This window comes from Arvicola amphibius, chromosome 1 (assembly GCF_903992535.2).
Source record: "Arvicola amphibius chromosome 1, mArvAmp1.2, whole genome shotgun sequence".
NCBI lineage: Eukaryota > Metazoa > Chordata > Mammalia > Rodentia > Cricetidae > Arvicola > Arvicola amphibius.
In genome coordinates this window covers 38,702,835-38,730,119 of record NC_052047.1, presented here as the reverse complement: position 1 = coordinate 38,730,119, position 27,285 = coordinate 38,702,835, and the positions used below count along the sequence as shown (strand labels likewise).

At 45.1% G+C, this 27,285-nt stretch overlaps 1 protein-coding gene across 2 annotated transcripts in view; it reads left to right on the top strand.

Annotated features, from left to right (window-relative positions):
* Positions 1–27,285, top strand: part of C1H4orf19 (chromosome 1 C4orf19 homolog) — an 81,859-nt gene that overhangs the window by 46,753 nt on the left and 7,821 nt on the right. Inside the window, exon 2 of one of the 2 annotated variants that reach the window (XM_038330431.2) lies at positions 13,125–13,175. The exons of the other annotated variant lie outside the window; for it this stretch is intronic. The gene's annotated coding sequence lies outside the window, so the exon portion shown is untranslated. The remainder of the gene's footprint in view (positions 1–13,124; positions 13,176–27,285) is intronic. 2 annotated transcript variants of the gene reach the window in all.

Here is a 27,285-nt window from a genome sequence, read left to right as displayed (position 1 = left end):
TCCAGACCGAGGATTCTGTTACACTCCTCTGCATGCAGCATCTGATGATGCCAGACCCTGTCATCTACTGGCCGGTCACAGGACCACGAATGAAGTTTCCAGCCCCACACCTATGGGTTCTTGGTCCATTTTCTTAGAAGGCCAGGAAAGCAACTTGCATCCCTGAATGCCACAAGTAGTATCTATTTCCCAAACTGAGTTTGCTGATTAGTAGGACTTTAATCTCATAAATAGAAATCCATTTCTGCCATTCATTAGTTCATAACTTAATCAGTGGATATCTGAGTTACATTTAATCAACCACTTCTAGTGGGACCATCTTGATGAGAGGCTAGTTGAAGTGTACATTTCTTGATATCCCTGAGGTTTAATAAACAAAACCCCATATTTGTACATACACCATATGGCCACAAAATTATAGGGTAAACAAAGGAGGCCCATGAATGAACTCCAGACAGTGTGCCTGGTGGACGCTGCTTAGGAGCCATTCTGTCTAAATAAAAGAAAGGTTTTAACTTTAACAGTAACATTACATACACAAAACAGTTATTAGGCAAGAATTATAGCTACAATATTTAGCCCATTTTCATTTGGCAAATTAAGGGAAATACTTTATCATCTGTCCTATCTTTGAGAATCAAAAATTTTATATCTAATGTATCTTTTAGCATAACTAAGGAAAACTATAACTATCTGTCTTCAACTCTTCAAAGACCCCAGAAGAATACACTATTACCTAAGTAAACAAGAAATGCATTGTAAGCAACTTCTAAAACTCTAGAATTGACAGAAACTTCTTGCTGCCTGGACAGTCACCCAAAGTTCTTCTGTAATGTTGGGCCATCCATCTTTAGCCTACAGGCCCATAGTAACTGGCAGACTTTTCCATGAAGCAGGAAATTTGAAGATGGGTTCTGCCTCGTAATGGCAAAATTTATCAGTTGCTTTCTTCTGTGTCCTGATAGTTTCTTCTGTGAAGCAGGAACCCTGAAGGACCAAATAAAAAATATACAATAATATACATAATCCAGACTCTCTGTGTATTTTGCATCTTTATGTGGCTTATTTTTCTTTACTCCTTTAATCTATGACTGTCTGTACTCTTTTTTATTACTTTTACTGTCTCTTTGAAGACTTGGTTTTTTTAACTATTTCTTTTTGTGACTGTCTATAGTCTTTTTCTCTCTCTCCTAAGCCTACATATATTTTGTAAACATACTGTGACCCATTCGGAGGTTTATTTTTGTCTGAATCTGTCTTTGTTGCTTATCTGTAATCATTTTCTGACCAGGAGCACCTTTTCTTTTTTAGTGCTGAGTGGGTGTGGCTAGGACAAGGCTACCTTGCCTTTTGGCTCTGCCCAGTCCAACATGGCAGAGGTGTGTTCATTACCAGAACCAGCTTTGCAAGTCAAGCTCACTGCCCCAGCTCCAGGGGCACAACATATCTATATCACAATTAAGCAGTTTGCAAATGCTGCTCATAGACTCCATGTAAGTGCAAAACCTTCCACCTGGCTTTACTCTGCTGGTAGCATGAACCAGGAAGCTGCTGTTTTTTTAAGGAGTTGAGCAGCTTTTACTGCTAGTGCTGAGTCAAGAAGTTTTCTCTTAGAGGAGATGCACCTCTGCTCGCTGCCAGCAAACAGAGCCTATCTGAAAAAAAAAAAATGTGGCTACCAAGAAGTTGTGCTTGACTCTACTCCTTTGTGTCTAGAATTTCTTCTCAAGCTCTCTCAGGTTTTATTTGTCTGTAGTTGCCCCTCCTTGGCACGCCATTATGTAGGTGGAGACTGCTCATTTCCCAACTTCTCAGACCCAAATAATCACACAGAAACTATATTAATTGCAACACTGTTTAACCAATGCACTCTAGCCATATTCCTAGCTAGCTCTTACATCTTAAATTAACTCATTTCTATCTGTATATCATCGTGAGGCTGTGGCCTACCTGTAAGGCTCTGACACGTCCTTCACTTTCAGCAGCTACATGGCATCTCCTTGACTTCACTTTCTCTCTCTCTCTCTCTCTCTCTCTCTCTCTCTCTCTCTCTCTCTCTCTCTCTCTCTCTCTCTCTCTCTCTCTCTCTCTCTGTGTGTGTGTGTATGTGTGTGTGTGTGTGTGTGTGTGTGTTTGGATTTCCAGCCTGGTTTTACTCTGCTAATCCATTGGACAAAACAGCTTCTTCATCAACCAATGGTAATAAAACATATTCACAGTATACAGAGGGGAATATTACATCAAAACAGCTAGGATTTGAAATTTCTAAATTGACTGGAGCTAATTTAGCAGCACTTTATGTCCCTACACACTTAAATGATTATGAGCTAAATTCGGCAAACGCATAGTGAATTGTCTCTGAAAATGTATTGTGGGAACATTTTAGATCTAGATATGGTTAATTTTGTCCATTAACAATTTTTAAATATTTCTAGCTTTGAAAGTCACATAATTTCCTCCTTTGTATTTTCTTCCTAACAATATGATTGTATACTGTTGATGCCCTACATAAAATAAACTTACTTATTTTGTTTGAATAAATAGGTAGATTCCTGGTGGCTCTTTTATTCCTTTTGTGCTTATTTGCTGAAACTGTCTAGCTTATCAGTGAATCCTAGACATCCCTGAACAAAAGCCATAAATGTATATAGAATAAAGGACAAATGAAGTCTTAGACTATCTCATTTCCTTAAGCTCTAGTTTGGTTAATGACAATCGTAGGTGGGCTATTTTGTTTGTTGTCTATTCTTAGACTGTGTTCTAGAAAAGAGAAATGGAAACACCTCATTGCCTCAAGTGCATGAGGTGGTAGGAGAGGCAGGCATCTTCATGGTTGGGGTTTTGTCAGTAATCTCTGGTTAACCTTGAGTTGATTTAAAGGAGAAAGAATGCATGTGCTTCCTATAGCAGGCCTGTTGGGAGTTGACCCCAGACACATTCCTTGACACCAGCAAGCCTATTGCCCTGACTTTACATATTAATGTAAGCTTGTTTCTCTGTTTTTTATCCTTTGTTCCTTAAACCTTTGCTGCAAAAACAAAAATAGAAATAAGAAAGGGTCCCCAAAAAAAGTCTGTAATCCACACATTAATGATTTATGTCGCACAGGATACTTTTGAAAGTTTCAGAAACTCCTTAAGTTTTGTTTTTGTTGTTTTTAAGTATAATTTGAATTCTGTTCTCTGTGCTGACTCTACAAAAAGCAGCTTAATCTTCTTTTGTTTTTAGGAATAAAAAAATAAAACTATGCTTATTCCTGTGTGCCTGGGTATATGTGTGTTCACCATGTGGTCAAAAGGGATATTCTAGAGTGTGCTGTTGACCTCTGAACCATCTCTCCAATCCTGCAACGAAATCTTCTCAGCTTTCAGTGTCTAGTGGACTCTGCTTGGTCCCTACATAAAATACTGATCCTGGGAAGTTACTCTTTGGATCTGTGCTGAAACTCCCCTGTATATGCTCACATTCAGGGAAAGAACAAGATAAAATCAGTGACCCTGTAAGCCAGGTGTGCAAACTGCATGTACCAGGCTTTCCTCAGAGCCATCAATCAATGACAAACACCTGAGAACCTTGTCTCTTTTGGGAGAGGCAGTGGTTGCCCGACGGACCCGTGTGTGACCAGCATTGGAATCTAACACTGCACGTGTTACCGAGGGTGGGCTACCTCTGGGTCTCTGTCCCTGCATCTTTGTATGTGTCACCTCCCATCTATGGTTGCCCAGGAACTCAATTCTCGTCATTCTCCATTCTCCATTAGAAGGGGCGGCTGAGCACGTCCTCAAGGCTGCATGACCTAGAGTAGGTTTCCCCAGGTTCTTTTCGCTGTTAGCTTTCTCTTGGGAACACCCTACCCTCCTGAGACTGATTAACTCACAGCAGGGGAAGTCGGGCCTTTAGGTGACTATTAACGGGAGGTTAGTGGCCTGTGGCTGAGGGAAAATTGCCTGGGAAGTACTTTTGCCCTCCAATCACAAAACCTGGCAAGCTTGTGCCACAACTAGCCAGGACTGGCTGGCTGTCGGGTTCTGGAATCTCAACAACTTGATGATATTTTAATAACATTTACATTTGAAGTATTTAAAAGTAGAATTAGATAAATTATATTAAATATGAAGTCAGTAAATCCCAAAACCTAGTTATTTCTAAAATGTTCTAACATTTCTCCCAAGGGTTTTGTTTCTGCTGAGCCCGTTGGGGGCAGGCTTTTAGAGTGGGGTGATGTGGGGGTAGCATGTGAAATGTTAGATTCTAATGCTGGTCACACATGGGTCAGTTGGGCAGCCACCGCCTCTCACAAAAGCGACAAGGTTTTTAGGTGTGTGTCATGGCCGTGCCTGGCTTTACATGTGTGTGCTGGGGATCTAGACTCAGGTCTTCATATTTGCATAGTAAGTGCTCTTTCCCTGTGCATCTCCCAGTCCCACTTTATTCTGTAAATACATGTTTGTATTTGTGTGCCATAAGTTTTTTACTTCTTATTTATAGTCAATATCTTTGTTTTTCTGTCAAACCAGTTGTTAAACATTTGCCAACACACCACTGCCTGTAAGATAGAATTGCTTTGCAAACTTGACTCCTGCCTGAACCACAGAGTGAAAACCTTTCCAATAATATCACTTTGAATACAGTTGAAATAGCAACGTGGTTAAACAACAACAACAAACAAACAAACAAATGGAAAAAATACATTGTCTGGTGTTGGATTTTCTATGTTTCCTCTATGAAGAGCAAATACTGTCAAACAACCCAAAAGCAGGCTGCAGAGAAGTCTCTTGCTTTGCTGCACAGGAACCCCTAACATGAAGAAAAGACAATCCATTTCCAGCCACCTCTGGCTTATAGAATAAGATTTTCCCATGAAGAACAGTAAACGGATACACGTCACAAATTAGTGTGTTCTGCTAAGAAAATGTTAAGGATTAAAATGTAGTCATTCTAGTGTCCTGTGTTTACTTAGAGTGAATTAAAAGGAAGATCTTATCGGTTCCCAGATTTGGTTTGCTTATACCCCACGCCACTTTCTGGAGGTGCCCTTGTGATCTGCGGGTTGCAGGGCTTGTTTTTATAGGCTGAGTTATTTGTCTACTCTAATTCATTTTAAACGGTTCCCACAAGCTGTTTCCGTGTCACATTCCACACTGCAGAAGGTGGGGCTGTTGTTGCTTCTCCCGTAGAAATCATAGAAATAAGCAAATCTTCTTTGAGCAGCAGAACTTTGAGAATTTCCCTCCTTCCCAGTATGCATGAAAATCTAGCATTTGGTATTAAATGAAAGTGGGGAATGGAGTGGAGGGGGGAAAAAGAAAAATGAGGAGAGGGGAGGAGAAGAGATGAATGGAGAGATAACCAGCCAGGAATTCATGCAGTATTTTCTGGGAAACTGTTTTCCTTCCCTGGGAGTTGAATTCTTAAGAGGAAGGGATAAAAATAATACCTGAGTAAGTTGTATTTGACTCAAGGATGAGCAGGCTTCTAATGGAGACAAACCTTGCATGCAAAGCTCTTGCTCCCTTTGGAAAGTAGCTAGCTTGCCAGATGGAGTTCTTACAGTGCACATTTTCCTACTGGTGGTTAGACAGAAGGGTTTTGTTTTCAGGCTTTAAATATTGAGATTATGTCAGGCTATTTATCAGGACAGCCATTTTACCTAACTCATCACAAACGATGCTAACAGGGCAACTTTAGCGAAGTTTCGACCTCTTGAGATTTTGCTCTTTGAGGGTGTGCAATGTGGGATTTTTGTTTGTTTGTTTATGTGCTCCCCTGACAGGGCATCTAAGATGAGATAGTTGATCCATACAGAAATGGAAAACTTTTTATGTTTTTGTGAGCATATACTAATTATGTATAGTGGGTTTTATTATGACATTTTCATATATATGCATAATGTACTTTGATCATATTTGCATAGACATAGTCTTACCCTTCCTTGTCCCTCTCCCATTCCCAAGATTCTTCTTCCTAAATTGTTCTTTGACTTTCGTGTCTTGGGGGGGCAGGGTGGAGAACCAGCACCCATCAAATACATATAGTATTGATAGCCCTAAAGACTATCTTGAACTTGAAAAGTGCAAGAACGTTACCAACAATAGAAAGTGTCCAAAAGGCCAGGCTCTAGAGAAGAATGGTTAGTGAATTGGCTGGGGGTCACCCTTGGAATAGTTTGTAGCTGCTTTTGATATTCATTGCAGACATCATAGATTGCCATAGAAGAAGACAGATGTGCCATGTTGCACGAGGAGGGTAGGACATGAAGTTACTTATATATTATACAAAATTGACCTTCAATTGGACATAAAAATATACCATATGCTATGGTTTGAACATGAAATTTCCCCTCACAGGCTCATGGGCTAAATGCTTGGTCCCCAGGTGGTGGCAGTATTGAGAGATTCTGGGAACTTTAGGTGGTAGAATCTAGTTGGAAGAAGTAGGTCACACGGAGGAGAGGGGAGGCAGGGGGTGTCTTTTAAGGTTATTCTTGCTCCCTTCCTCACTCTCTGACCATTATGAGTAAATCAGCCTCTACCATTTGCATCTACCAACATGATGCTCTGACCAAGCCCCCAGAGATTGAAGCCCCTGAAATTACAAGTCAAAATACAGCCTTCTTCTCTATACTTGTTCTCTTGGGAATTTTGGTCATAGCTTCATAAAAATTACCTGACACACCATAGAGAGAAAATTGAGCACATAACACAAGTTTAGCCTGCTATAACTAAGACTAACCTTTTCTTTCCTGCTTTTCCCCAAACTCTGTGTGATTGTTATGCATAGAGTGTATGTGTGTGTATATGGGTCTATTTTACATGTATATTGATTATATCTATAAATATATACATATGTTATTTTTGGTTTTTGAAACAGGTTTTGCCATGTAACTCAAACAAGTTCTTTAAGACTTTTAACAAGATCTGAGATGTTTGTGAACAGAGGATTTTGTGCTTAAATATATATGTGTGTGTGTGTGTGTGTGTGTGTGTGTGTGTGTATGTATGTATATACTGGAAAAAGCCAAAGGAATAAGGAGGCAAAAATCCCCGGTGCTCTGGGGCTGGCCAGCCTAGCTAATCAGGAAGCTCTGCTACATGGAGAAGTGGAGGATGGTAAACGAGGGCGCTGATATAAACCTCCACACTCATGCACACACGCACGTGCATTCACACATGTGCACACACAAACACACATACACTTACACCACACACATGGACACAGGAAAACACGACAGAAAATCCAAAATTATACAAATGCTAAGTACTAAATTTTAATATCCATCAGGACTGGCTCAGCAGTTAAGAGTACTTGCTGCTCTTGTAGAGGACCAAGACTTGGTTCTCACCCACAAGGCTGCTCAAAAGCATCCACACCTCCAGCTCCAGGGTAGCTGTCTCGACTTCTAGCTTCTCTAGGCATCGTGCGCACGGGGTGTGCAAACACACGCAGGCAAACACTCATGCACACAAGTTAAAAATAAATACACCTTAGAAAGTGAACTCCACTAGGAGTTGAGTAAAAAGTCAGGCTCCACGCTGAGCCGATCCAGCAGGGCCGCCCTTTCCCCTGTAGCTGGTCTAGATGTAAATCACCGCTTTGTTTCCCAGCTTTCACTCACGGGCCTCTTTGATCATGACTTCACACAAGGAAAAGATACTTCCTTGTGCGAAGCAAGCGGTTAGCTTCTCATAACCCCCGACAACAAAGACCCCTCTGTGAGGACCAGGAATTCCTCTTGGAATACAGGGAAGGCCCCCAGCTGAACTGTATCCAAGGAAGATGTTGCAAAGCTTGTTGGGAGAAAGGAGCCCTGCGTGAGATCTTTTCTTTCTGTTCAGATACTGGCCTTGCTTAGGGTTGGGGGTGGGAAGCCATCAAAGGAAAACAGAGGCCCAACCTGAATGTGTTTGCCAATTACAAGGAAAAGCGCCGGGTGCCAGCTCAGGCTTATCATGTTCAGAATGTAATGCCTTTTGGAAGGAAATCGGTTTCCCTCTCGTGAAGAGAACAGAAGGTTATAGAAAAAGGCTGTGATAAAAACTGAGGCCAAAACCAATCTACAATTAAGTCACGGCTGGCTCAGTTCCCCTCCGTCATGCCGGCCAGGGAAGCCAGCATGGGGCCACTAGTTTTAGGCTGCCAGTCTTGAGGCCTGGCATTCAAGGCCGTCCTGATCTAACCTGAGCCCGTCTTCTAAATTTGAATCCTACCCAGCTTTCTTGACGCCACCCACAAACCTTCTCCACATACCATTCTCGCGTCCTTCCACCCTCCCCAGGCCTCAGGGGGACAGACTGTAGAATGACCGTAAACTACCTATGCGTGAGCCTGTCATTGTCCCTGACATGTAAACATGTCCTCTAGTAAATATTAGCACCTCTTCCTTCACTCTTCTTTCCTCTCTCTCTCTCTCTCTCTCTCTCTCTCTCTCTCTCTCTCTCTCTCTCTCTCTCTCTTTCTCTCTCCCTCTCTCTCTTTTTAGGGACAGGGTTTCTCTGTGTAACATCTCTGGCTGTCCTGGAACTCAATCTGTAGACCAGGCTGGACTCGAGCTTACAGAGATCTACCTGCCTCTGCCTCCTGAGTGCTGGGACAAAAGGCGTGCACCGCCACCACCCGTCTCCTTCACCTTTCTTGAAGCAGAAATTCCTCTTCCTGCGATAGGTACTTGAGCTCTCTGGTAATGACAAACCCTTGAAGAAAAAAACAGAAAATTCAGTTGTGATGAACAGGAGAGGTAAGGAGTGCCAGCCCGCTTCCATAAGAGGGCCTCCTGGAGACCAATGTCCTCATTGCATGCGGCAACGGGAATGGCAGCTGCCATATCTGTACCTTATCACCTGCCAATCCTGAGTTACCATGACGTGCAAACTTCAACTGAAGGAGCAGAGGCATAGCATAGAGGTTGAGAGATCTGCTCCAGGCAACACAGCTCAGAAGTGATGACAGTAAGATTCCAGTTCAGAACTTTCTGGCTGTAGGGCTAACCCCATCTTTCTGATGACAGTACCTTTTCAAAGATGTGCAAACTGAGCCACTAGCCACATTTTCCTGACGTCTGCTGGGAGTCCAGTCATGAACTCGCTGAGTTCTCAGCTCAGGCGTGGCACCACCTGGGAACAAAACAGCAGACAGAGTACAGAGTCTATTCCGTGAGCAGTGGCTGGGGAAATACCAGGCAATACAGACAAGGGACATGATGCCTCTTGGGGTTTAATGTCCTCGAATGTGCTGGGGGAAAGATCACTAAAGAGCTCTAGCCAGTAGAACGCTCAATGTGCTCTTTCCCCAATAGCCAATATGTTAGCATCTACGCACACACAGCACATGCAGTGTGGCTGGGTAGTGCCGCTGGGGAACCAAGCATCTGACTGTATCTAATTCTCAGTGATTTAAATTAAAAGAGCTACACGTGGCCAGCAATTACCATTATGGGACTATGCAGCTCTGGAACATTCCGACAGGTAGACAGCACTTTGCCAGCTGCTGTATTATATCACCAGGTCTCATGCTTATTTATTTATGTTTTGATTGTAAGCTTTATGTCTTGAAGCATAAAGGGAATTTTTCAGAGTATTGATGGGCAAGGAGGCCCCGAAGGAGATAATATAGGTAAAGGCTTGAAAGCCTTTGAAACCCACCCTGCTGGCTGGAAATAGAATCAGGTAGAATTCTAGAGATTATTGGGGAAATCCATGAGTGTTGCATAACGGAGACCTTGGAGGCATAACTGAAGGTTGTAATGACTTGACAGGCAGCACCTAGCCACTCAAGGCCCCTGCCCAGGACGGGCTTGATGAAAACTATGCTGGACAAGACAGATACCACCCATGTATTGGATCCTGGAAGCCCAAAGAGGGCATCAGACGAATCACCTAGAGCCAGAGTCCAGGCCATAGTGAGTTGCCCAATGTGGGTGCGGGGAACCCAGCTTAGGTCTTCTGGAAGAGCAGCATGCTTTCTAACTGCTGAGCCGTCTCTCCAGTCCTTGTAGTTTAAATGCTGCTCTCTCAAGGGGTCTATCCTTAGCTCAGCTGGATGCATACCTGTCACTCTAATTGCCTGCTTCCAGCTGTTTCCCATGACGCTCTGTCTCTGGCTGTAATATCTGTCTACCCACCATGGGACATGCCCAATGGTAGGTCGAGGAGAGTGACATATTGACCTTTCATGTTTTTCGTCTTTAGCACCTACTTGACTCCCTGCAAAGCTGTGGACGTTGAAGAGTAGCCTCCAACAGATAGCTCAATATCTTTTTTTTCAAAGCAGAAACATGACATCATCAATTCCTCTGAGATACCACACCAGGAAATAAGGCTGAGGCCCTCCGCATTGAGCCCTTGCTGGGGCCACCTCTCTCAAACATCTCTATTGCTCCTTCTGCATCTTTGGCCCCCAACTTTTTAGTCCATCCACACAGAACTGCCTTCCTTCTTCCAGTCTTTCTCCATGGAGCACTGCAGACCTGCCCAAGTGAAAAACCCTTGACCCCTCCAGACTCCTCACTGATTGGCTCTTTGGGAGAAGGATGGAGTGGGAGAGCAATGAAAGAGATCTTGATAGAGAGAGAGGAGATGAGGTTAGGGAGAGAAACCTGGTGCTAAGGAAATTCCCAAGAATCCACAAAGATGACCCCAACTAAGACTCCTAGCAGTAGTGGAGAGAGAGCCCAAACTGACCTGCCCCTATAATCACATTAGTGAATACCCCAACTATCATCATAGAGTCTTCATCCAGCAACTGTCAGAACCAGACACAGAGATCCACAACCAAGCACCAGGCCGAGCTCAGGAAATTCAATCGAAGAGAGAGGGGGGGAGGATGGAATATATGAGCAAGGGAGGTCAAGATCGTGATGGAGAAATCTGCTGAACCAAGCTCATAGAAACTCAGGGACTCTAGACCAGCAGCTGTGGAGCTCTTGGGACCGAACTAGGCCCTCCGTATGTGGGAGGCAGTGGTGAAGCTTGGTATGAGAGGCCCCTGGCAGTGGGACCAGGATCTCTCCCTGGTGCGTGAGCTGGTTTGCTGGAGCCAATTCCCTAAGGTGGGGAGCCATGCTCAGCCTTAATGCAGGGAGGAGGGGCTGGGTCCTGCCCCACCTTAATGTGCCAGACTTTGTGGACTCCCTATGGGAGCCCTTACCCCTTGGGAGGAGTGGAAGGGGAGGGCTGGGGGAGACCAGAGTTGGGGGGAGAAGGAGAAGGGTGGCGGGGTAGAACTGTGGATGTAATGTAAAATGAAATTTAAAAAAATCAAAAAATAAATAAATAAACTTCAAGAATCCAGAAGACTCATTCCCCCTCCCAGGAGGTTGTCACTCTGTAGTGCAAGCCACACAGCATTTACCACAGCTTCCTGGTACTTTGACACAAAGCAGGAGTTCAGAATTCTTTGTTGGCTAAGTAAACAGCACCCCTTGCTTCCTCTTTGTCCTGCCTCGGTCTGCCTACAGGCCTTCCTGTCATAACTGGCCATCACCAGTTGCCTGTCTTCCTGACTCAGAACGTCAGCATCTCAGAACTGCCCTGTGGTACAGTCTCTCAGTGCTGAGTCTCCGGGATATGGCCGGTGTTATTTATGCACTACAGACCATTGGAGTTGTGTGTGAGCTTTCTTGCCACCTTGCTCTCCCAGTATAGATGGATTGCTCCCTGAAGGTATACACTTTACCTTACTCTTGCTGTCCTTACCAAAAAGGACAGAATGTACTCAGAATGCTCGTGATAAATAATTAAAAGTAAAAGTGTAGTAAAAGTTAAGAACAATCGGATGAGGGATATTCAATTAATGTTTTCAATTTTAAGGGAACTACTATATAATAAAAATAGATAGTGACTAAAAAGTCATGGCTAATAGAATATGAAATCGAATCACTGAGTGTGTGTAACCATCTGGTGTTATATGGTAGGTTAGAGTTTATTATCTTGTTAGTTACTTGAAAGTAGAATAAAAGCAAGTCCTAAACTGTGTCTGTATATCGTGAAGTACTTTACTATAGAGAAGTGAAAATCTGAACGTTTCTTTGCCTTCTAAACTCTATACACCATTTTCACTATAAAGATATTTTCTAAATTATGTATTTTATTAAATGTTTATACTTTTACTAGTTGAAGCATTGCTTGATACATCCCCAAGGAGCAAATTCTTTTAATTTAATTCCTCTCTCTCTCTCTCTCTCTCTCTCTCTCTCTCTCTCTCTCTCTCTCTCTCTCTCTCTCTCTCCCTCTCTCTCTCATTCTCTCTCTCCCCCCTTCCCCTATCTATCTATCTATCTATCTATCTGTCTGTCTGTCTGTCTATCTATCTATCTATCTATCTATCTATCTATCTATCTATCTATCTATCTGTCTATCTCGTCTTTCTCCTTCCTTCCTCCTTCTTTCCTTCCTTAGTTGACACTATGTCCATCATAGTGGAGGCATATTGCTAAGCGGTGTTTATGAGCACCACCCACAAGTATGTTAATATGTCTAAGCTACTATAACAAAACACCCTGGATCGGGAGTTTGTAAACAACAGAAATATCTTTCTCACAGTTCTGGAGGCTGGGAAGTCTAAGATCAAGGCTCTAGCAGACTGGTTTCTGCTAAGTTCCTATGTCCTAGATAGCTATCATTTTATGGTGATCTTGCTTGGTGAAGGCCAAGGGAGCTCCCTAGGGCCTCTTTGGCAGGACCCTGCCCTCATGTCCCCTGGCTTCCCAAAGGCCTCACCTTTTTGATGCTGGGGATTGTTTCAGCATTTGAATTCTAAAGGGAACATAAGCCTTCAGATGTTCAGATATAGTCCATAGTGTTAACAAGTCCAACATGCCCAGTGTGTGGTGAACAGCTTACATGCTATGTCATTTAAATCTCATTACAATCTCATTTTATGAATGGGAACACTGAGATGTTAGTTAATTGTTGATTGATTGCTAAGTGCCCGGAGCTGGGCTGCCAAGTCAGGCCTAACAAACCCTGGACCTCTTGCCTGCCTGGGTTATTCCAGGCCAGAAACCCTAGGGCAACATCATTGCCCTTCGCCCCTCGGGAAAGCCATCCTTCTGCCATCTCCCCGTGCAGCCTTGCTGTGAAAATGAGGCAACAAGTATCCCTCAGTTTTCCGCTTTGTTGTTGTTGCAGGAAGAGAAGTTAAACACCGTAGAAGCCTAATGGACCCCAGCTCCCCAGCAGGTAAGCTAGCATTTTCCATTTCATGCGCTGTGGAGCAGTCTGTCCTGGCCATTTTTCATGAATTCTCTTTTGTTTTGTGTAACATTGAAGTCAGTGGACAGAGCGGGTCCCCAAGTCGGCTTCTTTTGGGCTCATTCAGATTTCAGTTCGATTACGTGATTTAAAGCTTTTCGTTGCTAGTTTGTTGCCTTAACATTTTTAAATTTTTATTTGATTTTGTGTGTGTGTGTGCACGCGCGCGTGTGCCTGTGTGGAAATCAAAAGACAGCTTATAGGAATCGGTTCTCTTCTGCCACAAGAGGCCTTGACCGGGGCCTTGAACTCGGGACCTCAGTCTTGACAATGGCACTGCCCTGCTTAGCCATCTTGCCAGCTCCCTCTGCAGCTCCTCATGATTATTTTCTACTTTTATTGTTGGGAAGAGAATGACAAATGTGTGTGGCGAGACAGCAAACCAACCAGATCTTCACAGTGAGAGATTCCCACTTGCCCAAAGAGGTTGGGACGTCTCCCGTGCCGTTCACTGCCCTCCCCACAGCACACTGGCTCTGTGTGTCTTCACAGGATTGCAGCCTCAGCCCTCTAAGAATTTGTTAGAAATGCACCTTTCATATGGCTTCAGAAGCCACCCACAGTGCCCAGCCCTCAGGAGACGCCCGGGTATCTGGCAGGTGAGGAACCAGGTCCTGGGTTAGACCTTCTGTTACAGTTTGAATAGGAAATGCATCCCTCAGGCTTATGTGTCGGAGGCTTGGTACCCACCCAGCTGGGCCGAGGTATTCGGGGAGGTGCTGGACATTTTAGGAGGAAACACCTAGCAGGAGGAAGTAGCCCTCTCAGGGCGTGTCACTGGGGACTCTATCTTGCAGTGGTGTCTTCCTGACTCTCTCTGTGTCCTGGCTGCTCTTTGGCATATGTTCCCACAACCATGATCTTCTGCCTGACCTCATGCCCAGAACAGTGCATCAGCTAACCCTGGACTCAGGCTAGAAAACTAAGTCACAATAAATCCTTCTTCCTTTTAAATAATCCCCTGAGTATTTGTCATGGAAATGACCCAAGCAACCAATTGCACTTTCTTTCCATTTATTTCTGACTCTCCTCCCTGTGCTGACTGACTTGTGGGACCATCTCCTCCATTTCAGCTCCAGGCACCCAGCCTGTTACACCCTACTCCATGTATCTCAGCCACAGTGTAGCCATTATCCTTTCTCCTTCTGGAAAGTTCTAGACCATCATGTTGTCCCATCTCCGCAGAGTTCTTTCATCCTCTCAGATTCATGCCATCTGCCTGTCTATTCTTACTGCCACTCAGTCCAAGAGTGTGAGGACCTGGCCCCATAGCCACTCTGCATCGTTCAATACTGTGGGCCCGAGTGTGTCCAGGGATCTCATTTCTTCTACATCTCAACCCCCTTTCACGGCTACATCCTGGACCTTTCCATCAACTGTGGGTTCTAAATACTAAGGCCACCATCTCTTAGCACAGCAGATCTCTCATGCTCAAAGGTGTCGTGTAACTGGTTCCGTTTGTTTCTAGCTGTATTGGGCTCTCCAGCCCCAGGACTCTCATTTAATAACCAATAAAATAAATCTATTTAAGTTTAGGCTGAAAAAAAAATGCACTGGGAAGGTCATATGCAAATAGGATAATAGATTTCTAAACTGGGGGGTGGGGGGGAGTGTGTGAGGTGAGATGAAAAAGCAAAGTGAACAGCCAGTGACGAGATTAGGAAAAGACGTGAAGGGAGCTGTATGGCCAGGCAAAGAGACAGGCAGTGGTGCCCTAGAGGATCATGAAGGTCTGTGAGCTTCACGTGAGCTACTCTACAAGGCTCTTAGCTTGAAGTGAGTGATTACAGTCAGTGCTTACAGCTCACTACAGTTGCGAGATTTCTCTGCAGGTCGCTGTAAGCAGGACCTTGGTGGATTCCAAACCACCGCTGGCAGGTCGCTGGCCCGGTCCCATCCCATTTTCAGCGGCTCATCAGTACACAGGGCCTTGTTTGATGTTTTTCTTTCATTTGAAAACATTGCTAATTCACCTTTTAAGCTGATTTGAGGCTAGCAGCACTGTAGCTCACTCCAGGATGAGACTTATCTGTTGTATCTGTTTCTTCTATGAAGCACACCACAGCCTTCGTTAACTTAGCACCACGGGACAGCTCCTTGGTGCTGTGCTTGGGGCCTTTGAACAGCAAAACAAACAAAAATGGGACACAAAATGGACTGCAGAGAATGCGCTTATGCAGAATAAGAAGTCAGGCAAGGAGACAGAAATCTACCCTGTGTGAGCTCCGCTAGAGACACAGAGGCCAGATCAGTCTCCTTTTTGCCGCTCTGCACAAGCCCATGTGTGGCTGCCACACAGCATCATCTGAGCACTGGTGTTTGAGTTACTAATAAATTTTGTCAAGGGAGCAGCATTCAAAACTGTGGAATGAGGATGAAGGATAGCTATATAAAATGTCAGTTAGCAGCTGGTATGTAAGACGTGCTATGTAAACTTAGTCTTTCTACTGTCATCTTCACTATTGCATGATATTAAATATCCTGAGGCAGGGGCTGCAGAGATGGCTCAACAGTTAAGAGCACTCAGCTGCTCTTGCAGAGGTCCTGAGTTCAATTCCCAGCAACCACATAGTGACTCACAGCCACCTGTAATGAGATCTGGTGCCCTCTTCTGGCCTGCAGGCATATAGAACACTGTATGCCTAATTAATAAATAAATCTTTTAAAAAAATCTTGAGGCATTGGGCATCTCTGGGAAGGTTTAAGGTGGAGCAGTGATGGTAACTGTTCAGGTCTGTGGTCTAAAAGGATCTTATGACTGTGTAGCTAAGGTGTTGGAAGGGGACATGAACGGATACAGAGACAGTCTAGAAAACAGTACTGTAATCTGGGTATTGACAGAAATTTGATATTGCCTTAAAACAGAGCATAAGAAATAGCCATGGCTGGAAGGAATGGGTCTAAGAGAGAGCCAGGCCTGGTAGCACATGCCTGTAACCCGGCACTTGAGAGGCTAAGGCAGGAAATTTGACATGAACTTGAGGCTAGACAGTGATATATAACAAGGCTCTGTCTCGAAGGATGAGAAAGAGGGAGGGAGGAAAAAAGGAAGAAGGGACAGACAGAAGGACGGACAGACAGCTTCCTTTCTATTGCATTCCCCATGGAATGTGCTCTGAAAATTCACAAGTACCACCTGCTGCCAAATCTTCACCAAGAAGACTTCCTCATCTCTTCAAGTAATCTAAGGAGTCCTTTGCCTATTTAGACTATTCTCTGACATCTTTAAGTCTAGTGCTATAACACTTTAGTGGTCATCTAAGGGTTTTTGTTGGTTTTTCAGGGTTTTTGTTTGGTGTGTGTGTGTGTGTGTGTGTGTGTGTGTGTGTGTGTGTGTGTATGAAAGAGAGAGACATAGAGTCTTACTCCAAGTTAGCCTGGAAATTAAAATGTAGCTCAGGTTAGCCTCAAACTCATAGGTTGAGCCTCCTGGCTCAGCCTCCAGCATCCTGGAATTGTGGGCATGAGCCACGATAACCTGGCTGGTCATTGATTTTTGTCCTTTGCTCTCTTGCTGGACTATAAACTCTCCTTAGGTCCCTGGTGTCAAGTTGAGGACTTGGGTGCTCAGGAAGTAGTGATCACATCTCTAGATGGTGAGCCCTTTCACAAGCAGCAGAGGTCTCCCACCATGTCCCGGTCATGGATAAAGTGTCTTCCACCCAGAAGATGCTCAGGCCTCTGAACCATGCCCATTATTTCCCATTCAAAAGTGAACATTGAACACCTGGGGTCATCCTAGAAGTACAACATTTTTTTCTTGACCTTTTACCATGCTTTCTTCTTGAGCCCATGAAACAAATTTATAAAATTAAGTATGTGGGTGGGGTGTCTCATCGCAAACATCCTTTTCTGAATGGATCAGCTGACACAACAAAATTCCATTGGGTGGGTAGCTCAGACAACAGAAATGTGGTCTTCCAAAGCCCCCGATGGAGGTGCAGAGGTATTAACCTATTCTGTTCTTAACTTTTGGCTGGCGGCCTCATCCTGACGTAACACAGCAGCTAATGGAGGGTGGGGACTCACTGCCTCTCTCCCTCGCCTTAACACCATCACGTCCCCAAGTCCTCCCAGACAGGTCACTACCCATATGACCTCATCCAGTCTCTGAAAATCTTAACTCCAAAGGCAATCACACAGAATAAGAGCTTCAGCAAGTTAATTTCAGGTACACACTGTGGTCCACACTAGCCGTTATCGGACTCTGGAAATCATGCTTCATCCGTCTCGAGCGTGTGGTCATATACCAATGTATCTTTGTAGCCTTTACGACTGTTACCTGATCTTCTCTCCCTGTGACTTCATCTAAAATGTCCTCATCACCTGTAAGACTTGGCTCTTTTCAAATGCTCCAGGACTCCTCCGTAGTTTCTGCTGTCTCCCAGATAAAGCTGGTTACCAAAATGAGACAGACCCTGCGTCAGGGACACACCTCAAGGTCCATGTGGTTTGGGGGTGGATGTGGTGGAAGCAGCACCTGTTTCTATGCAGCATCTAAGTGACTAAGCACTCAGCAGTTGAGGGTATCCTCACAATGACCGCAAACATGGCAAGAGCTAGTGTACATCAAGAATCCACCTGACAAGCATACTTTGCCAGGTGTCTTAATCAGTGTTCTATTGCTGTAAAGAGATACCATGGCCATGGCAAGTTTTATAAAAGAAATCATTTAATTGGAGTTAGCCTACAGTTTCAGAGGTTTAGTCTGTTATCAATGTGGCCAGAAGCATAGCAGTATGCAGGGAGACACGGTGCTGGAGGAGCCGAGAGTTCTTACATCTTGATCTGCAGGCAGCAGGAAGAGTGAGACACTGGGCCTGGCTTGAGATTTTGAAGCCCCAAAGCCCATCCCCAGGGACACACTTCCTCCAGCAAGGACACACCTCCTAATCCCTCTCAAGTAGCACCACTCCTAATGACCATGCATTTAAATAGATGAGCCTATGGTGCCTTTCCTACACAAACCACCACAGCAGGCTTATCGTGTGTTTGCATGGCGCCATCTTCAGAACAACCCTATAAGGCTGGATGTTACTCTCTCCCCCATCTTGATGTTGGCAAAACTGAGATGGAAGGAAGATGTGTGGTGAGCTGAAGGCCGCCCAGCTTCTAACCACCCAGCGAGAGCCCACTGCCTCAACTGTAACAGCCATCTTCCAGGCTCCACTTTGTAGCCCCTCCTCTTCTTCTAAGCCCCACTAAGAAGCAGCCACTGCTTTCCTTCCTCTGTGATCACTCCCAGAGCCCCTCACTTCTGAAGTAATTGTGCAAGTTTTGCACATCAAGCAGTTCTCCACTTCTGCATGCCAGCCGGGTGTAACACAACCCAACCAACTTTTTGCCCTAACTTCCCTGAGGTAGCACCATCTGCCAGAAATTAAGGACCAAGGCCCTAAGGCTGACCCCCACCCCCACCACTTCACATGCTGGTTACAAACCTGGACCCTGAACATGTGGCCAAGCAGTCATAAAGCAGGGTTTTCAAGGTGCCCTCCCTGAACTCAATAGTTTGTTTGAATGGCTCACAGAACTGAGAGTAATTATTACGATATATTTGCTGGCTTGTTACAAAGGATATTTTAGAGAATTGGATGAGAAGTCAGATGATGCAGAACAAAGGCAAGGTTTAAGATGGTCACAAGAGCAGAGACGTCTGCCCTATGGAGTTGAGGAGCACCACCCTCCCAGCACACAGGGACATTTATACACTTTGTGGCAGTCCTACTGCCTGTGAGGTTTGTAGAGTTCAATCACTATCTTATTTTCAGTATCTACCATAAGCACCAATGTATGCATACACACACACACACGAGAGACAGACAGACAGACAGACAGACAGACAGACAGAGAGAGACAGAGAGAGACAGACAGAGAGAGACAGACAGAGAAGAGCAAGAGAGAGAAGGAACAGAGAAACAGAAAGAGAGAGATCAATGGATGATACTGAACTAACCAAAACCTCTACTTGGTGCTGTGGTGATGGTAACATCCTGAGCTACCCAGGGAACCCAGCTTCAGTAGGGTAAACTCAGTATCATAAATCCAAGCATGGTCAGCAGTGTTCCTTTTGTCGAGAGGCCCCTAGGACTCAGGAAGTTCCAGGAGCTTTTGGAGCTCCGTGCCAGGGACCAGAGACAATGATCAAATCTATTTGCTTTTACTGTGACTCCCTATATGGTTTTATGTGCACTTTGACCAGCCCTTCTGGTGAAACAGCCTTAGAAGGAAAATTGGTCATAAAAAAGAGCTAGTTCCAGGACAGGCTCTAAAGCTGCAGAGAAACCCTGTCTCGAAAAAACAAACAAACAAAAAAAATAAAAGGGGATCCCGGATGGATCAAACAAAGCAGACACGCTGCAAAGACTGGTCATGCTGGGCTTCTTCTGTGACTTAGACCTGAAGCCAGTATGTGGCACTTGCCTATAAACTGGCACTTTGTAGTCTAAAACAGGAACGTCCTGAGTTCAAGACCAGTCTTGGCTACATGAACCATGTCTCGAAAAATAAATAATATAATATAATATAATACAGAATCCTATTTGAACTATACATGTTAAGGGGGTGGAATCTTCTTTAAGATTTTAAAAATCACTTTAAGACAACTGTTTTCTGAAAACTCTTCAAAGTGCACCAGTCTTTGGTCCCAAAGATGTAATATCATCGAGGGGTCATAGCCTGGGTCCTCCTAAAGCGGTGTTGTTATTGCTATGCCACCATGATTCTCTCTAAACATACTTAGTTTGGATGTCATCACCTCTGGGTTCTTCTAAGCAGCAGGGTTCTATCCAAGTAGCAGAAATTTGGGGAAGCATCTAATATCACCGAAGAAAGTTCATGGTGGTGTATGAGGTCATGTGGTGATTAGCTACACTGTCTATCAGAGCTCTCCCTATCACTTCCAACAGATGCAGTTGACTCTTTGTGTCTGTAGGGTTTGCAGCTATAGATTCTGCCACCTGCTGCTGCTGGAAAGCATTTAGGAAAAGCTATTATGTGGCTGTTGACACAGACTGTTAAGCTGTCATGTGGCTGTTGATGCAGACTGTAACCTGTCACATGGCTGTTGACGCAGACTGTAAGCTGTTACGTGGCTGGCTGTTGATACAGACTGTAAGCTGTCACGTGGCTGTTGCACAGACTGTAAGGTGTTACGTGGCTGTTGACACAGACTGTAAACTGTTACGTGGCTGTTGATACAGACTGTAACCTGTCACGTGGCTGTTGGTGCAGACTGTACGATGTCAGGTGGCTGTTGATGCAGACTATAAGCTGTTACATGGCCGTTGACACAGACTGTAAGCTGTCACGTGGCTGTTGATACAGACTGTGTAGTCACACCTCTAATGGTTGTATCTGGAGTGAACATGTGGAAATGTGTTCATCCTTCCCTAAATAATACAGAGTTATAACTGTACAAAGCATTCATATTGTGATAGATGTTATAGATCATCAAGAGATGACTGGAAATGCTAGAAGTAAGGCCATCACCTCAAGAATAAAGGATATGGGAGCATGTGTGTGGGTATATGTAAAATACTACACCATTTCATGGAAAGGGCTGAAGCAAGCAGGGATTTGAGAACCATTCCCCATGGATACCAAGGGACAGCTCTTCCATCAAGGCCAGTGGGAAATTTGTGTCATCCACTCTAAGTGTTGTAGGTGTTTATCTTAAGTAGTTGAGTTGCAGCCTCACAGAGGCCTTTCTATGCCTAGTGAAAACCATCCTCACTAATCAGGGGGCCCAGCACCTGTACCAGCAGCAGAATGCCTTCCACACCCCGGCAGGTGGAAGGGGCACCTAAACTTTTTCACTAATGTCACTCACATCTGTTGGTGATATTGAGGGTTCCCTAAGATCACTAAGCATGGTATAAAGGTCCTATGTCCCTTATATTTTCTCTGGAGGAAAGTTTGGGGTATCTACTAAAACGGGTTGGAGGAGGTTCAAAGGAAGAGGAAACCTGTCCTGAAGTGACATTACGAGACAAGCAGCCTGGGGTGGGAAAGGAAAGAGAACTCAGTAGAGATGAGTACCAGAGAAAAGCCCTCTATAGCTACCCCTGGCTCCACCCCTTGCTCCACCCCTGGCTCCACCCCTGTGGCCTGCCCCATACAAGGCACTCAGCAAGTGTGCCCTGCGCATCACATGACCCTCGTTCTTTCAGAACCCAAGACCAGCAAGTGTCAAAAGGTTATTATTTGCTCATGTAGCCCATCTTCCTTGGACAATGATACGATCTGTAATAGGTAAGGCCCTGCAGGGAACGGGAACACCTCCTTTCAAACCAAGGAAATCCTACGTGGCATGTGGTCATTTGGTTATGCGGCTATGGGAAAAACTCAGAAGCAAATGAGACGATGAGGTGACGCAGATGGTCAAAGCAGGTCGATCTTGCCACCTGCTGTGATTTGACTGTTTCTCCTCTCTCCCAACTTGTGTTGACCTTTAATCCCAGTGCAACAGCGGTGGGGGTTGTGGGTTCTAGAGAGGCACTGCCAGGGATAGAGGAGTACTGTGGCTATCACAGGAGTGGGTTCCCGATAAGAAGGGAGTCCTCTCCTCTCTTATCCACACCCGTACGTGCCCCACCCCTATTTTCTCCCTAATGTTTACCATGTAAAACCTTGCTGATGTAGCAAGAAGGCCCTCGCCAGATCTTTGCAGCCTCTAAATTCTGAAAAATAATTGCTTTTCTTTATAAATTACAGCCTGGTATTCTGCTTTGCCAACAACACATATACCGGGACACCAGTCTCTAATGAGAGATGGAGACAGACATGAGGGGCTCCATCATGTCTCCAGGGCACCTGCTGGGCACCAGAAGCTACAGAGAACATAGAGTTGTTCTCAGAATGGAGAGCAGCCTGTCCGAGATGCAGAGAGGGAGAGATGTCTCCCCTCTTTGTCCTCCAGTCCAGTCCAGCACTGCTACTGGGCTCTAAGGGCAGGGGAGCTGCACAGGTAGAGTTCCCTGAAAAATAGCTGGGCAAAGGGGGAAATGAATCCAAGAGAGATCAGATCCCATATAGTATGTTCTTCAAATGAATTCCATGTTTTAGGCACTTGATTTTTCCTAATGGTTCCTGTTACACGCTACAGTCGGGGATAATAGGCCAAACATAAATGAGAAAATGTCTAGGGGTTATGGCTTGGTCAGTGGAGTGCCTTCTAGGTGACACAAAGCTCTGAGTTAGTCCTTAGCACCATATGAAACTAGGCATGGAAGTCCAAGCCTTTAATCCCAGCACTCAGGAAATGGAGGCAGAAGTACCAGAAGTTCAAAGTCATCCTCAGTTATATAATGAGTTTGAGGCCAGTCTGAAATACATGGGACCCTGCCCTCTCCAGGCCCCCTCAAAAGAAAAATGAGAAAAGCTTACAAAGTATGACCAGGTATGGTAAAGCATACTTGTAACCTCACTTCTTAGAAGACGATGGTAGGGCTGGAGAGGTGGCTCAGTGGTTAAGAGCACTGGCCTGAGTTTGATTCCCAGCAACCACATGGTGGCTCACAACCATCTGTAATGAGATCTGGTGCCCTCTTCTGCCGTAAAGGTGCACATGCAGATAGAGCTCTCATAGCCACAAAGTAAATAAATAAAATCCTTCTTAAAAAAGAAGACAGAGGTAGGAGGATTGCAAGTTCAAGATCAGCCTGGGCTATATAGTAAGACTGTGTCGAAATAAAGAAAGCAAAGGAAAGTTAAAATAAAGTATTACAAAACTTATTTTTGAAAATGAACAAAAATTTTAAAGTCTTAAGATAATTGCCTGACTCTGTGTTGGGACTGAGAGTGGTGATGACGTATTGGTTTCTGACCGAGTTATTACGTTGGCTAACTTGGTTTGGGTCACATCATTGATCCCTAAAAGGATTCAGCACCATGTAGCAGCCTCATCGTTTTCTAGGGACCCACCAGGATATAGTGTTAAGATACCAACCTCCTCCATTAAAATAAAGCTGGCCTGGCCCAACCAGAGACAGAGCAACACAAGCAACTAAAACCGCCTCAACTTCTTTGAAGCCGTGAGCAACGGTCACCAGCCTGTGACCCTAGACAACAGCACCCGGGAGCTGGTAAGAAATGCAGGTTCTTGGGCTCCACTCAGACTCAGGTGAATCAATACAACCCAGGGCCCTTTGCTGTGTCTACCAGGAGCCTTCGCTCTCTTCACACACACACACACACAAACACACACACACACACACACACACACACACGAGGTGAAGAAGAGGAAGGGATGGAGGAGGAGAGAGAGAGAATATCTTTATGAGAAATTGTGTTTCATCGACTCAGACAGCACCACCTCTCAGGAGTTGGTTACAATTCAGGGAGCAGGCACAGCTTCCTAAAACAACTACACAGGGCACCTGAGAGGTTGCTGGTCTCTCTCAGAGCTGGGAAGTTCTGGGTACCTTTTGTTTCAATATATCCCCTCATTGTTTCTTTTTCCCATAGTGTTCTAGATTCTACTGAAGAGGCTTCTCCTCCAAACCCTTCCAGTTGGGTCCTGTTAACTTTAGGGTAAATTGTCACCTCCCAGGTCATAGCCATGGACCCTCAGCTGGAAGGCGGGACCCCAGGCCAGCTCGTACACAGCCTCAGGAGATACTCTGCTTATAAACAGCCCTGATGGAGAGTCACAGAATCCTAGAGGGTCTATAAGTCTCCATACCCTACAAGTTCCTTCTTTGCTCAGCCACAGAAGTAGATGTCAGGGTTTTGTGAGTAGTTTCTTGTGAAGAGGGGCTACATAGGATTGTAAGCCCTTTCCACCCCACTGTGGTCTCCATAGACTAAGGAATAAAGCTTTGCCTGGCCAGAGCTACAAGAGTCATTGAACCATGGCCACTAGAACTAACGTGGCAGATGTGCCGGAATATTTACCATGTCCTTTGCTGGCAAACTTTACCATGGCAAGCACCTGTACTGCTTGTAACCTGATTCTTGTGTTTCTGAGGCCTTCCTGATACCAAGTGCGTGCCGGCCTTGAAATTAAAATATTAATAACTACTATATCCTGCCATCTGGTGGTAGGCACATGAAGTGATGGCTGGAAAGTCCAAGTCAAGAGAAAAGTAGGTTCCATTTTGCAAAAACTACTGATCACAAGCTGAGGAGAATGTGTAGGAAGGCCAGAACCTATCAAGATAGATAACAGGAAGTGGTCGTGTATAAAACAATAGCCACTTCTTAAATAATGGCTATACTATCTTACTAACCCTTTATAGCACTTATTTCCCCTTGTAAAGCTTGTTATAAAGTGGGAAAGAATTTAAGAAAAAAAGTCCCTGAGCCAGTACTGGATGCGTAGTGATCACCACCTGTTAAGGGCATGTTTATTACTCTTATTTTTAATTTCATGTATGTAAACGTGTGTGGTTATGTGTACATGCGTGTAGATACCTGCAGAGGCCAGAAGATGGCACCAGATTCCCTTAAGCTGGAGTTACAAGTGTTGTGAGCCACCTGCTGTGGGTGGTAGGAGTCAAATTCAGGTCCTCTGGAAGAGCAGCAAGCTCTCTCGACCACCTGGAACCATCCCTCCATGCTTTGAGTGTTTATTCATAAGTACTGGTGGTCCTCAGGCATGGTAGGAGATGCTCTACATCAGTGGTTTGCGACCTATGGGTCATGACCCCTTGGGGTATCAAACGACCCTTTCACATGGGGTCTCCTAAGACCATTGGAAAACACATAGATTTACAGTACAATTCATAATAGTAGCAAAATTACAGTTATGAAGTAGCAATGAAAATAACCTTATGGTTGGGGGTCACCACAACACGAGGAGCTGTAGCAAAGGGTTGAGGCATCAGGAAGGTTAAGAACTGCTGCACACCATGCAGTCATCTCGTTGTTCATAGCAACCCTGACAAGCGAGAATCATTTCTCTTCCCGGGTGGCTGATTAGACGAGTGGTACTCAGAGGTAACGAGCATTGCTGGAAGTTGCAGGACTCCTATGTGGCAAAGACGTCATGGCCACTCATCTCTGACCTAAACCTGTTCACTTGTCTGTGCATTAAACTACCAGAGTGATGAGATGCATCTTCTCGGTGCTTATAGAAATTCGATACCGTTCCATGCTTTTTACCCCTTCCCAGCACACACAGGGGAGGGGAGGGGGAGAGCCTGAGAGACTATATAGACTTTCCCGGGGAGCACTCACAATACCATTGTATCCCCAGACCCTAGCACAGTGCCTGGTGCGTACCAGAGGCTTGGTGTGTGACACAGAAGAAATGAAGATGCTTCACAATGTTTATCAGCCAGTGGCTCATCAAACATCTCTCATTTTATTTTTATTGATGTGTATGTGTCTATGTCAGTATATGCCATGTGCCCACAGATCCCACAGGCATCCGAGCGTGGGAAAGTGGAATTACAGTAGGCAGATGTCAGCCTCCCAATGTGGCCACTGTGGACTGAGTTTAGGCTCTCTGCATAAACAGCAAGGGCTCTTAATCAGGAACCTTCTCCCCAGCCCCAGTCAAGCATCTGTCTTAAGGACGGTGGGCTAATTACTAAATCAGAAAGGATGGCATCAGATTTGAAACAGAAGACCAAATGAAACATCTTTAAGATCTGACAAAATGACTTATATAGTAAAGACCACAGCAAGAGAAACAGTGGTATTATCCTGGCATATGGAAAGAATGTGTCTCCACATGCAACAGAAACAGCAAGGGTCCTGTGGACCCCACATAAGGGAAATCGGCGATCAGAACCTGGCCAGTTCCTCTTGAGCTCTGAAAGTGGAAGCATCACAGTGGTGGAATAGACACCTCCACATGGGGACATCCCTGCCAAAGTCAGCTGGGGCAAGGCCATGGAGACAGCCTTCTGAAGGACACAGTTCCAACAGGCCCAAGGCAGCCTTTCACTGAGAAGTGCCCGTGAAAACCCAGCTGTGTCTCCTGAGGAGGTAATGACATTGGCTTCTCAGTTTCCTACTCCAGATGTATGGTGGTTTGAATAAAATGGCCCCCCACAGGCTCACAGGGAGAGGCATTGTTAAGACATGTGGCCTTGCTAGAGTAAGTGTGGCTTTGTCGGAGGAAGTGTTTCATTAGCGGGTGAGCTTTGAGGTCTCAGAAACTTAAGCCAGGTCTAGTATGACAACAGCCAGGCCCAGTGGCTCTCTCTCTGCTGCCTGCCAATCCAGATGCAGAATTCTCAGCTCCTTCCCCATCACCGTGTCTGCCTGCACACTGCTATGTCCCACCATGATGATAATAGACTGAACCTCCGAAACTGTAAGCCAGCCCCAGATAAATGTTTTTCTTTACAAGAATTGCCCTGGTCATGGTGTAGCTTCACAGCAGTAGAAGCCCTAACACACACAGGGTTTTTCATAAGGCCCGGATGTCTGGACTTGCTATGAGCTCCCCAGTACTCAACACCTTCCCCAAGGCCCACCACATGAAGAAGAGGGTTCATCAGATGCCCCCACACTTAATCTAAGACCCTCACTCCTTCCAGTGACTCTGCTTTTTGTACCTGTGTCCCTATCTCAGAGTCGTAGGGCCCCGATAGAAGAGACCTGAGCCAAGGTCCCTAACTCTAGGGAGTGAGATAGAGACGCGGGGCTGGAGGAGAGGACACTGGAGCCAAACCTTTCTCTCCTAGTCAGGATTATGATTTGTGACCAGTGGCCCCCAGTGACCTCCCCACGAGCGTATGGGCTCCTTTGCAACCACTGAGCAAGCTTGCCAGTGCAGGGTAGCATGGGTGCCTTCAGGACTCCTCCAGCGTCCACAAACGTGTAAGCCGAAGCAAATCCCAGGTAGATAGATGGTGGTGTGTGGCAGTTCTTCTTTGCCACTGTCGCGTCTGGATGGTGAGATCTGAAAGAGCTGCAAGAGACTCCTGGTGGCAGACAAAGACTCAAGAGAAGCAGCGCCCCTGCGTCTGTGATGCTGGAAATAGAGTTAAGGCTAAGGTGCAGACTCCTGGCACCCAGGCATGGGCTACACCCAGCTAAGTGTATTAAAACCCCACAGTATAGCATTCACGTGTCAGACTTC